The 13,900-nt window shown below is 40.7% G+C and overlaps 1 long non-coding RNA gene across 1 annotated transcript; it reads left to right on the top strand.

The window, feature by feature from the left end:
• The first annotated feature begins 922 nt into the window (after positions 1-922).
• LOC144148977 (uncharacterized) lies at positions 923-12,238 on the top strand. Its single transcript, XR_013318132.1, has 5 exons — positions 923-1,088; positions 3,543-3,587; positions 5,157-5,333; positions 9,354-9,781; positions 12,013-12,238. It is a non-coding gene; the product is annotated as an uncharacterized LOC144148977 (long non-coding RNA).
• Positions 12,239-13,900: the final 1,662 nt, after the last annotated feature.

Below are 13,900 nucleotides of genomic sequence, written 5' to 3'. Positions count from 1 at the left end.
GTTCGAAAATTCTGCACAGGTATTTAACCACCACGTGAACAAGGGACCATTGAGCTCATTAATTTTGTGTTATTTTTGAAGTTCTATAAATAGTCTTTACCGGATTGGTGTTTCTTCTAACAATGTTTCCTTCCTTCTTTATTGTGAAAATTAAAAAGTAAAGCACCACATTTATTTCACATTTTTCTGCGTAATTTTAGAATTTATTAAGAAAGTATCCTTTTTATTTTTAAATGATCAAATGTTTTTTTTTTTGCTACAATAGAGACGTGTTTTCTTAAATATTTCAAACGCGCCGGACAATTTGAAAGTCAGAACACTGCCTTGATTACGCCAACAAAGCGTACGTAACAAAACGCGTAGTAAAGATCCCACTCTCACCAGATTTACCATGAACCGATTTACAAAAGAAATATAGCTCGGCTCTAGAAAATTCCTTAAGGTGTTAAGCAGGTATGGTTAGCGAATAAGTTGTCCATTCAGTGACTAGAAGAAAAATACATTATTTGGATTTCGAAGATTTTCATTCAGGGGACACGCTGATAACCCCTTGTCATTTCGAACGCTTCTGCACACTGACCTGGTGTTCTTTTTCGGTCTAAGTGAAGCTTTTCTTCTGCACCTGGCATGTACTTGCACCGCCTGTTGAAATATGTCATATTTGAAGAATGATTGATTTGCTCCAAATCTTTTTTTGCTGCAAGTAGCTTGCGAATCTCTACCTGTACAGACCAACTAAAACAGCACTTATTCTGAGAAATTTATATATACTCCCGAGGGCGACCAGTGAGATAACAATAGCAAATGCAGGATTTCGATGGCTTGTCAAGGTAGAGGAACACGCGCTTTCCCAAAAGAAGGGTAGGATTGTCTTGTGTGGGTATTTTGTTTTGTGGACGAATAATCGTTTTCTTTACAGGGCTCCATGTATGACGAGTGCCAGCTTTGGATCCTTTAAATGTATTCTAAAATAAAAGAAGGACTCCTCCTAGTGTTGCCCCCACAACGTTTCCACGCACATATCGGCTGCGTCATGAAGGCCGCCATGTCTGCTCTTGTGCTACTGTTATGCGTGTTGTCAGCCACATGTAAGCTCACATATGTTTCTTGCCGTAGACGTATCGTAAAATAAGCGTGTGTTGTTTTTGCTCATTTATGCATAAAATAGGCGTAGGGAAGTTTCGAAATTTTCTACGCTCAGTAGCTTCCATTAAAATATTGTTGTCAATGTACAAGTTCGTTTTTCGTCTCCAAGGCCACAGTTACCTTAGCCATCAGTTCCTCAGTCACCCACTCGAAACGTAATGACACAGAGGCTCTTAAGTATTTCGTTACTCTCTCATTATTCATATGAAAGCTCCAAAATTAGACACGCGAGGCTCTTCTCTATCAGTCAAGGCGTACGCACTTACATTCGTTACAAAGCTATAAAGTATTCCCTTATACACAGCTGATATCTGTTCCTTTAAAGCAATATACTAACGCTAGAGTTGATCCAAATATTCAATGTCATTATCATCACCATAATCGTAATCTACGTAGGCGTCGTCATAGTCCCCCTCATCTTCATCACCACCGCATCTGCGTCAAGTGAACGATTAGGGCATGTACACGAGACCGCCGACCGATTCTGACCAGCACCGTCCGAACTGAACCTGCGTCCTAATATTCGTTTGTCCCTCCATCTTAAATATGTGCATACCTTTCATGGCCCCATCTTGGGTAGCCGCTTTAAATGTAGCCGCTTTAAACAAACGTTCCCGGATGGTTCGTCATAAGCAAGAACTCGTCTTTACAGATTCCTTCTAAATGCTAGTCCACTATGAGGTGCGTAGTGTCGCCAATGTTGGCTCGCACTGTTTAAGCTATCCAGCTGGTATCTCAGAGCAATCGGAATAACTCAAAAAGCAAAATTACTATTAGTGCAAAATTGCATCTACCAGAAACTCGTCCTTTTGTGCATATATGAACAATATTTGCAGGTTAAGCACACGCCTTTAAAACAGTTTTCCACAAATTCTTCGCAAACAGCCTGGGAACTGGGGAAAGGGAAAAACAATAAGCTGCAATCCAGAAAAATAACTGAGAAGGTCGTTGTGCAGTTTAAGCGAAATTTACAAAATAACATGCGAATCACGCTAGTTTGCATCGTAGAAAGATTTTTGTAGTACCTGCAAAAGCACCGTACTGCAATAAGAGTAACAAAGACTACACGTTTAAATAAGCTGATCTGCAGATGCAAACATAATTACCGCACGGTTGTACTAAATCTGGTTTTGGCACCGAAATAAATTGTAATACAGCAGCGAAACAACATACATTCAGGATTCTTTAGGCACCTTTCACAGGCATTTCAGTTCATCCCACAGAACAGAGAAGCTACAACAGGTTTTTGATTTTGGATATATTTCATGCGTGCAAAAAATAACATGCATGAGGCGAAAGCGTTTAGCTTTAAAAATTCTAGTATAGTTTTACACATCGTGCTGGTTACGTGAATGTCCCAGTTTTGTTCATGGCATACGCTTACGCTCATGTTTTCACAATTGTCGATATGTTAGTACTTCTTCGTCTAAAAAGCTATTTAGGCGCAGAAAAAATTCACTTGATGAAAATGCATGCAGGCACAAATACAACAAATCTCTTTGGAGAGCCCTAGTAATTACATAGCACTCATTGAATCGAACGCCAGAGATTTAAAAATAGGCATCAATCACCGGCATTTGATTATCACTTGATATTCATTTAGGAGATGAATAAATTAACCGTCAAAGTACCTTCTGAAACTTCTACCTGTCCATTAATATCTTGTCATCAATTATTATTCCACTGATTCAGCGATATTTCTTTACAAGAGAGAAATGGCTAATGCACGGGATTCAGGTTGCTTACACGTTTCTTAAAAAAATATTTGCTGTAAACGCATAGTGAACTACAAATAACATCGCAATAAATACGGCAATGATTCCAATTTTGTTACAAAGTTCGGGCAAACAAACATGTTTCTTTCTTTTTTGATAAATCTAGCATTCGTAATAGCTTTGAAATGACAATTCAGTAGTGCCAAAAAATAATATTGTCGGTTATTTTATAAGGAGTATTTAAAAACTTAGAACACTAATTACAATGCTATTAGTCTGTTAAATAAATTGTACGCACTTACCAAGTGTCCTCACATAGCTCCTGTCGATGTAGCATTCAAATGAATTGTTTGTCTACGGACGCCTGTCTGGGAATAACGAAATCACATGTATTACGCGTATAGCAGAAGCGATCATTTTAATACCCAACGCAAAATTATACCGTCTCGATGAATAAAATAACACATAAGAAAATGTTACCGGGGGGGGGGGAGAGGGGGTATTAACGTTGTTGCTAGTATACTGCTGTACCATGATAATAACTTACGCTTTACGGCTTAGCGATTCTTTAAAAGCAAAAATAATTTTCATACATTATGGGTCGCCTAACTCTTGTAACATAAGCGAAACAGATTTGGTAGAGTTGTGAACTTTTGTTACAATTTTCTGACTTTGTTTCAGGGTCAACTGTATATTGCGATAGCTTCTGGGATGATGATTGGTGGGGTAAGTAATGTTTGAAAATATGAGTTTGTTATTGGTATTTCGAAACGTGATTGCCGTAAGAATTTGCGAGTTATTGTGATATTACGCAGATGTTGCCAAAGCACAATATCAGCATTACCTCAAATAAAAAAATAATGTGCGTAATGCGGCTATTTCCCCCTAAAACCAGTGAAATTATGTGATTTTTTACATTTTTTTGTACAACGATTCCAAAAACAATTGTAATAAGCAGGTACATAAAGTTCGCGTAGTATGTGTACTAAAGTTCTTTAGGCAAACCGCTCACAAAACAATGTTCTCCTCCTTATCAAAATTACTGCCCAAAATATCCAGTCTACTTTGCTCCGAATATAAGGAGGAGGTCTTCTGTGCAGTTTATTTTAGGCCAGTGAGTTCAAACCATAGAGTTTCATACAATACAAATAGAGAGAAATCTGGCGCTGTGACCGTACGCCTCCATGGGCGTAAGGGGTAGTTCGGGATTCGGATTGGCGCTCGATGGATTGTGGAAGTTGCTATGGATTTCAGGTAGTTTCGTTTTCGTTCTGGATTTACATGAACGCATTTGCTTACGCGGGGTGTTGGGAGAAGCGATGAAAAATACGTTTCTCCTTGAACTGCATGCCTCGCGTGTACTGACGCCACCCGAGTGGAATGTTTTATAACCAGAGTTGCGAATTCGGTGGGTTATCAATTCATTGCCGCACAGCGAGCACAAAAACATAAATGACGGTGCTCTGTGCGGCGAAGTTGTCTGCGAATTGGGAGTTGTGGCGCTGCTCATTCGGCAGAGCAATGTATTGTCAAAGCTGACGACCGTTGCGAATTGCTTGTAACAGCCACTCCTTTCGAGCGAACGCAAGCTCCTACAGCGTAGAACACAGCACCGGCGACTAATAGGAACGCAACTTGAATAATGTCGCTCATTAAGGCAAGAAGAACTTCTCCACAATTGGTTTCTTTTTTTTATGAGCACAAAAGTTTCCTCTTCCTATTACAAACCACCAGGGCCTAAACTTACAAATAGTTTTTAACGAAGTCTGCGTCCTGCTGTAGTTGGGGGAAAGTGGCAAACCTGTTCCAGAAACCTCCTGGACTACGCGTTTTCTTTTTTTTAAACGCGCCGTTTTATTTCGTACAGAACCAGTTTTTTGTTACTAACTAACTTTCTTGTTTGTCATGTAATTTGCGAACGCATAACCGGGCAATACGATTTTTTTTGGTAAAAAAACACAATTTTCGCAGCCATACGCCTGTTTCGACCCAACGCAATGCGGTTCCAGAACTACGCATCTCATTGAAGCGTAAGCGCCCCTTCCATGTTCGCGTTCACACTAGTGCCAGTTTCCCCTCTAGTTATTTGTATTAAACTCTACGGTTCAAATGAAAGGAAGGTAATGTTTCATATCCCAGCAACCATGCGTCGAAAAAGTTCACCATGCGTAAGTAAAAGTTCACTTCTCTAGCCATGTTCTCATAATATAATAGGAAGAACCATTGTACATGTCGCTGGTAAGCAGATTTCTCATTGGAAGAAATTGCGAACAAGCTAAATATATTTTCCCGCAGGTGGAGGGCGACGGGACGTCTGCTATCGGCGACCGAGCACTGGTCCATGTAGGGCTTCTTTAGAGAGATGGTTCTACCTACCCGCAGACGGCAGATGCTACCAATTTCTTTATGGAGGATGTGGAAACAATGGAAATAACTTTCCCACATATGAGACCTGCATGCGGCGCTGCAGGTGTATGTATGCTTTTTATTTTTAATATTTGGTTATTGTTAAACGTTTGGCATCTCGCGACACTTTACCTCCTCACCATAGAATTGAATTTACAAGAGTGTTTCCGTTGGTCTACCATCTACACCTTATTTTTGAAGTTGTAGGTATTTACGGGTGCAGTCATTAAATGATCACTACATTATTTTTTGTATTGAATAGTTTCTCTGTTTATAAAATGCTATTCAAATGTCAATTTTTTTAAACAATGAGACAGCATCTTTTGCTTGCATGCTTGTTTGAACTGACGCAAGTAATTCGCTCCTGATGTGTATTCTTCATTGCGTAGTAGGCTACGGGCATTGAGGAAACCATAAAACGAACCTTTGAATATAAACAGGCTGCTGCAAAAATAACAATTATCAAAACAATTTCTGCAGGAGAACAATGTTTTATTATTTCAAATCTCCATCACTTGAAAGAATATTTTTGCCATCAACTCCAATACACTAATTTCTATCTTTTTTTGGTGGAGATACTAACTAAATATCCGAGTTTCGAAGAAGCATTACCTAAGACGCCATTTACCGAAATTTTCCCGAACCAGTTTCTCATTACATGTGTTATTCTTGAGTTAAGAGGGGTAAGCGCCATGACGTACCGTTTCATAAATGCGGAACAAAATGTATCCCGCTTCGAAATCAGAACTTTATTCATACTTATATCTTGTTTAGCACTGAATATAATGACAAACAAAGAATTTTTGAGTTGTAGCCGTCTTTCAAACAAATTATGTTTTGGTAAAGATCCATTTCATAGCTCTAAACTTGTTAGTGTAGCTTAGTCCACTAAATTTCAGCCTTAGTTGCTCCTGAAATAAAAAGCTACGAAATTTGATACAAATCGAAATCCGAAAAGAGCACACCGGTGTTCTACAAGAAAATTGAACAAACAAATATTTTCTTAGTAATGGTTATATAAATGCGAAGGTGCCCTTATCAATCTTTCTCAACGCGATCAAATGGCAAAGTCAGAAACGCACCGTTGCGCAAGAGTACAGTCAACAAATGATTATGTAACAGTGCGGCTCGCGAATAAAATCTTCTGCGCTAATATTCTCTCACTAGTCTCCGCTTAATTTATACTCCAGCTTGGTTCAACAAAATTTTTAGGACTAGTAGGAATGGGCGAACTACGGCGATTTTGTCAGATTTCGGATAACGGTAGATGTAGTCTAAATACTGTCAATTAAGCCACCAAGGTACGGATGTGAAGCGTGGCAATAGTAACCCAGAAATATTCACTAGCTAAATCAGTGTACGTGTCGTGTTATGAACCGCAGCCAGTAAAGGAAACGTTACAACAGCCTAATACAAATCAGAAGAAACTTTCCGTAAAATATGCGTGAGCACGCCTACTAAAACTTTCCTGAAAATATAGTAGCATGTTCGCGTTCACACAAAAATTCTCAAAAGCTGACGAAAAGTGTAATGTGAAATATCAGCAGCAGCCGACCTCGTCCCTAAATTGTTTTTTAGATAATTACAGAAAAGTTGCTAATGTATCCTTCCGCAAAAAAAAACAGCCCGCAAATTTTGAAAGACAAAAACATAAGGCTGTAGTGGCTGCGGCCCACCGTTGGCGCGACCGTTCAGCAAAGGAAACTCGTGCCAGGGGCATGGCCGGTGAACGGGCCCCAGAGTTTTAGCGGCGAAGCTCCTTAGGGCGTGGGTCTCTCCATCCTCGACGTATGTATGTAGCCACCTCTAGTTTAGTTCTTGGATTGTTTACTAGATGGCGATACTTGTATATGATGAAAAGATGCGCTTGGATTGTTTACTAGATGGCGTGGCTACCTCTAGTTTAGTTCTTGGATTGTTTACTAGAAGGCGGGGAGCGTTGTAATAAAATCCGTTCGCTGTTGGCGCGCGCTCGGAGTCGCCCGATGGATAAGGCTGCAGATGTGCGAGCCCGCGAGGCAGAAGCGCTCCGTGAAGCTGCGCGACGCCGCCGCCAAGATACTGCCGTACGAGAGCAAGAGGCCGAAGCGTGTCGTCTGGCTGCGCGACGACGCCGCCAAGATCCCAGCGTTCGAGAACGAGAGGCCCAAGCGTCACGGCAACGGCGCGAGGACCCTGCCGTAGCGAAGCGGCACGGCTGCGGCGCGAAGAGGATCTCCAAAACGTCAGAGAACGGGAAGCGGCGAGAAAGCGCGCGTATCGGCAGGCAGACCCCGATGCAGTGAGAGCTCGTGAGGCGTCTGCAAAACGCATCAGGCGAGCTCAGCCCCAAGGTGCCGACGCGCGGTTTAAGCGAAACTTTCTAGACGTTACGTTCGGACACAGATGTAGTGGGCGAACTTTCACTGAAGAGTAACGGTTTCACCGATGATTTCCCCTCAGGAGCTTCGTGCACTCATCATCATTCACCCCGTGGATATGCTGTGAATTTTCTTATTCCCACCCATCCTAAACGTGGTGGGTAGAATACTTTATAACAAGCTCCACGATTCACAAAATCCTCCCTTGTGAAGTAGTTGGGGATAGTAAAAGCATATTATTTGGTAATGTTACTTCTGTCGCCTCAAGAATGCTGTTAGATGTTGCGGTAATTGCTTATAGCAGCTGTACTCGTTATAACAATTAAAATGTCAACTGCAGTAGTTTCCTTTTATATTTTAAAATACTGATGCTTCCTGGAACATGTTTGTGGTGTGCCCCATATTAGTTCCACTCGAAGCAAAAGTTGTGCTACAGTTGTGCTACAAACAGTTGTTACATGTGCATAATATAAACAAAAAGAAATAATCCCTAAACTCCAGCAAAACGCTTTTTGTGTCACAAATCATAGTACTGAGGGAGTTGTCTACCGCTACTTCCTTGACACATTCCTCTGCAAGGATTTATGATTAATGCATTTCTTTTAATTGAAATTTTTCCTGTGCGAATAACACTTTTTTTTTCATTCAGATATGTGTCGTATGAACAAATTCAGTAGTCGTGTCGTTCATCAGTACTATATGGTTGCAATCTATGACCCGGTACACCTAGCAATAACCTAGAGTTCCCGTACAAAGTTTCTAGGGTGTCGTTTTGTTTACACTTGTTCGTCGTATTGTTTCGCAAGTCAGGGTTGTGAAACTTTACCCCTTGCCTCTTTCAAACATTCTGGATGTTCTCACCCCTGCAAATAAAAGATATCTGCTTCATTTGAAATTGGGAATGTAACTCGTACTTTGTTTTTTTGAAGTGCATGTTATTTCAAAATTTTTCGTTCGGGATATGCAACACGCCTTCGTATGCGGAAATTCTACACACGCGTTTTGAAACGTAACATCCAAGTTGCAGCTGCCGCCACTGAGCAACATCCGGTTATTTCAGTAAACTTCAGTGCAGTTTTGCTATGGCATATTTCCTTTCGATGCAATGTTTACGTAAGGAATTCTACATCAGTTTGGTTGAAGTGAAGACTCCATGAATCAATTCATCCCTCCACATTTATTCTATCGATGGGCTTTATTCATACATGTCTGATTTTTGCATTCAGGCCATACATAATGCCATACTTTGTGCGAAAATTGAAAAATCAAGATCTTAAGACAATACATCCAGAGCAGTTAAATATGCACATCTAATTTTCCTCACACAAATAATACTGCAATATTTCCCTTCAGCGTAAAAGTCCTATGCGAATTCTCGTTTATTTTGCAGAAGTAAAGGATTTACATACAAGCTACAAAAATACTAAAAGTACAGAAAAATAAAGTTTATTACCACCAATAAAACGCGTACTTTTAAAATAAAATACATAAAAGGAGCTTGAGAGTTTAGTTACCAAACAACACTACCCGTAGAGAAACCAGGCAGCCTAAGATGATCTTTCTGTATGTAGCAGTTATTACATAATACATTAGCATGATTATGAAGTTGATTCAAAGCAGGAAAATTTATTTAGACCATAAATTTTCCTGACTCATCGTAAAATCAGATAATTTTCATACATCACAACAAAATAAACTCCACTAATTGACTTTTTTGTCTTTTCAGATGGAAATGGCTGGTCATGGGGAAATGGGGGAGGCTGGGGAAACTCGTGGGGAAGCTCTTGGGACGAGTAATTTTAACAAGGATATACTTTGATGAAATAAGAGAAGCTCAAGCAATTATATGAACCATGAAAACTCCTAAAGAAAATACACATATTGTCAGTAAACGAACGTATTGAAAATAAAATTATTTAGTCGCTACCAGTGCTGCTGAAAACAATTTCCAAAATAAAATACGTTCTCGTACTTTTTGTAAAAATAAATATTTCGTAATGCATTTCGAACTTTTGTACTTTGTGAATAGTGCTCGCTAATTTGCTACATGTAAATCAATTATTTTTGAGTCCTCTAGTTTTAGCTCTGCGACTGTTAGCCAACAAAGAAAACACAACCTCAGAAGAGAACATGCAAGCGGTACTTCAAAACACAGTAAGTTTCAGAAGTTAAGTAGACATTTAAACTTGTATTGTTATGCCCATACCGCCATCTGTCTATATCTGAATATACCTTCTTCGTTGTATTTACAAAACAGTAAATACAGGCTCGCTGGCGGGTATGCAAATTCTTTAAAAAACGCGGAATTTGTATAACCTGCCAGGGATTCCAGTACTGTTAAGGCAAAAATAAAGCAGTAAACATGCCAACTTATTCCTAAATATGTAGCTGAGAGTAACAAGGCATGATAAAAAAGCCGACGACGTTCTGTGGTTTACGCGGCATAAACTAAAAGAACATTTTTCTATTTGGAGGCTACATTTAAACAAATGAACAGATAACTCTCCCGGTTGTTCAGCTACAACATAATAAAATATCCCAACTAACGGCTCGGCAGCTATGCAGTCCAATTCAGCAAACCTGCCGAACGTCAACTTAAAACCACCATTGGGAAAGGGAGACAGTACCATTGCAAAGGCAGGAGATGGAGGGGATGAAGGGGTAAAGTGTTTAGTGGCAAAATTTGGAGGTGACAATTTTGTTTTGACTACATTTGGGGATAATAAAATACATACTCAGGCAAGCCGTGAAAACGTGTGCCGCCATTAACCATTAGTGTCTCTCTAAGCGACTCCCGCTTATCCGGTTTCTCGATCTCAATTTGTCATTTTTACCATATGGCATCATCCCATGTTGAAATCACGTGTGGTGTGCTCGGTCTCTCTTAATTGTTGTATTTATTATAATGCTGAAGTCCTTGCTTGATCACGTGTAAATATATGATTCTGTATCGATAATTCTGTGCTGTATTAGTACTTTTTAAGACCAGTCAATGTTCAACAATGTATTTCTATTATTCCGCGGTTGGAGTTCGCGTAGCATGTGTCTGTAAATTACAGAAAAACTGTAGCCATAATTTCTCGAATGAAAAGCAGCCTCTCAGTTTCAGTTATAAGAAAAATGCGCAAATTCCAGATCATGTGCCCAATTTCAAATATCTCGACCAGTTCTTCATGTGACCTTAAATTGGCCAAACATATAGAACCGATAAGTTGAAAAGCTCGAAAGCAACTCCGTTACTAAAGCATAGAATGCACTACTCCAATTCAGATTGCAAGACGAAGCATCACAAAACTTTAGTGAGACCGATTTTCCAGCCCACTACTGGATTTTGTCGCCTAATCTCGAGCAACGTAAAATCAAGTTTCAATAAGTGCAGCAAAGGCTATACGGTTGACACTTAATTATTCCGATCGAGACGTTTTACCATCTTCACATGTTCACTCGTCCCCTCATTCACTAAAACACTACCATATGCGTCATCATAGTGTTATTTTGTGGCACAATATTGTACACAAACAGAGCAGCATTCACGCGCCCCTTCCTTTCACTGACAGTAGCGGTTCACAAAACCCGTGGTGCAGATGGTTTGAGCATTGTACCGCTCAGGTATACTATGAATTGCTTCAAGTTATCTTGTTTTCCGTGCAAGGCGAAAGTGAGGAGCAATTTTGCTGGTCTTAGAGTGAATTAAGCAATGAAGAAGTAAGGAAGAATGTTTTGTGTCACAAAACTGTGAGCACAGTTGCTTGCTTTCGTGTTTTTATTTATTTTTCTCTAATCTCTCTTGCAATGTCTCAGGGATGGGCTACCACTACTTGTAAAAAAAAATAAACTTTGTTACCTCAACATTCCAATGACAAAAAAGATCTGGTCATTAACACCTGGTAAAAGGAATACAATGGTCAAAAAAACATGTATAATAGTATGTCATTAACTTTTATTTGCGTGAAAATACAAACGACCTGCTTATGATTAACCGAAAAGAACCGGTCCGTAAGGAGAAAATAGCTCAAGAAAGTTTTCACATCGAACTTTGGCATCGAAGATAACCTCAGGCCGAGAATAACAACTTACAGCAAAGATGTAAGATTATCATCGCAAACCATGTAATTCAGTTCAACTTTCTGAAAAGCGTGTTTTATATTCCTTTAAATTGTCACAACAAACATGAAGAGGGCAGCGGAGCTTGAATTGTTGCCATCCCACGATTACGAGGAAGCTCTGTGAGGCTGCAACTTGTACGGGATCTGTCACGGTCATCATGGAAATATACTGTAAATACACCATTCACCTGACTTGTCGTTAAGGGCTTCCGTGCCACCCCCCACCCCCCCATAAAACATTTCGCGGTATGTATGGTTTCATCCCCATCCTGTCCCCAGCTTCCCCAGCCTCAGCGCACCCGTGACCTGAACTTGACCACGTTCGCCGCGAGGTGCCCCAACTCCTTGCACCACCGATCATGCCCTGCAGAGAGCACACGGCCATTCCCCGCCGTGCCCAGCTCATCAGGACCAGTCGATACAACCCAAGCATGCCGCGTCCTAAGCCCTGTTGACTGACGTGGTATCAAGAACCCTCATTGCTTGGCGCCGCCTGACGGGCGCTGCTGCGTGGTGGCCTAGTGCTTCTCCATAATATAAGCATCTTGTGTGACGTAAAGATCTTTGCCGTGTGTTCTCATTACATGTTTCCTTGTCACCGCATCGTCTAGCTACTGCGCTTTAAAACGAAATGTCCACTTTCTATTGGGGTACATGTTGCCATAAAAAAATAAAGAGGGAAGTGTAGGGCAAATTGGCGGTCCCAGCGTTGGACTACGATTAAGGTCTGTGTGGGGGTGCAGCATGCGAAGGCTTTGTTTAGTCCATAATGTCAACATACTGCAAGAGCATCATTCGCCTATATCAATCTTCATGTCTCCTGTACTTCCACCACGTAAAAATATTTGCGATGAGTTGATACTAGCCGGAAAGCATGCTGAAATAAACTTCTATTTTGTCATTTAGCCCGGATGAACCAACGCTATTTGCAACAATCCGCAGATGGAAGCCCACACAGCTTATGGGCGGTTTACGTTACCATCCTGAATAATCCAAATGATGGCAACGCAACTTTTCAAATATATTACCCAATATCAAAAATTGTTACAAGGTAATATTTACAAATTTCCTGATACCTGGAAACTGCAGAGCTATCCACGAATCGGTCGCTAAATAGGTTAGGGAAAATCACATGAACCTTCCTAATTCTACAATGCTGGAGGGGGTGCATTTACCAGCTTCCTTTATGGTGCTTTCCCTGCACATTTCAGAAGCGAGATGGCTATATCTACAAAAATATCAAGGTGCTGCAACACGTCGCGCATTATCAATTTCATGACCTACGTTCTGGTGTCCTTGTGCATGGTTTATTTCCGGGGGATTACAGAAGTACGCTCAGTCACAAACGATACTGTACAAAGCACTAGGCTGAAAATAAGTGACGTTAAGAAATACTAAAATCAAGTTTGGGCAACTAAGTTTCAACTACAAGCGATGACGTTGTAGTGACAATATTGATTACATGCGACAGAACTTTTTGCAAGCTATACTGCCGATGTATTCCCCCTTTGATTCATCTTCACTGGTAATCCTTCATACAGGGGTTTTTGATGGTAAAGTGTCTACTAACGATAAGGCATAAGTTTTTATAACCAAGATAGAGAGAGAGACATAACTCTGTTCTTCGCCCAGGACGGGGACAAGGTTGTCGTTGGCTGGATGTCCCTTCCTTCTCTCTTAAGCCATAGGCCAGAAGCTCCTGCTCCTCGGCGGCGGCCTCGACCGTGTGTGTAACCAAACACTGAGACTCAGCGTCAGAGCTGTGCAGTAGTCTATCCCACTGCTCTGTTGGAGTTATCATTATCCTTTCTTTATCTGTGGTGCCTTATCTGTGGTGTCTGTGGTTGTTGGCAGGCATGAATAGGTGGTTGGAGCCCTTGCAGCAAAGCTTGAACATAGTGAAGATCTTCCGCTATGTTGATAATTATTTTGTTGTTCTGGATGGCAGAGTTCAGTACGAACCAAGCGTGCGCACCGTATTAAATGCTTTTACAGATGTTCGCGCCACTTTGCGTGACACACGCACTTACGGACAACAGCACGATAAAGTTCCTAGATTTAAAGCTGCATTTCCTGGGGAGCAGTACGTGCTCGCAGCATGAGCCTCGTGCTAGAAAACCCTTACTTCCTTATTCTTCGGATCATTCCAAAATGGTGAAGTTAAAAA

This window comes from Haemaphysalis longicornis, unplaced genomic scaffold, assembly GCF_048455015.1.
Source record: "Haemaphysalis longicornis isolate Haplotype H1 unplaced genomic scaffold, Haemaphysalis longicornis Haplotype H1 scaffold_8, whole genome shotgun sequence".
Taxonomy (NCBI): domain Eukaryota; kingdom Metazoa; phylum Arthropoda; class Arachnida; order Ixodida; family Ixodidae; genus Haemaphysalis; species Haemaphysalis longicornis.
This window is presented reverse-complemented; position numbering and strand designations above follow the sequence as displayed.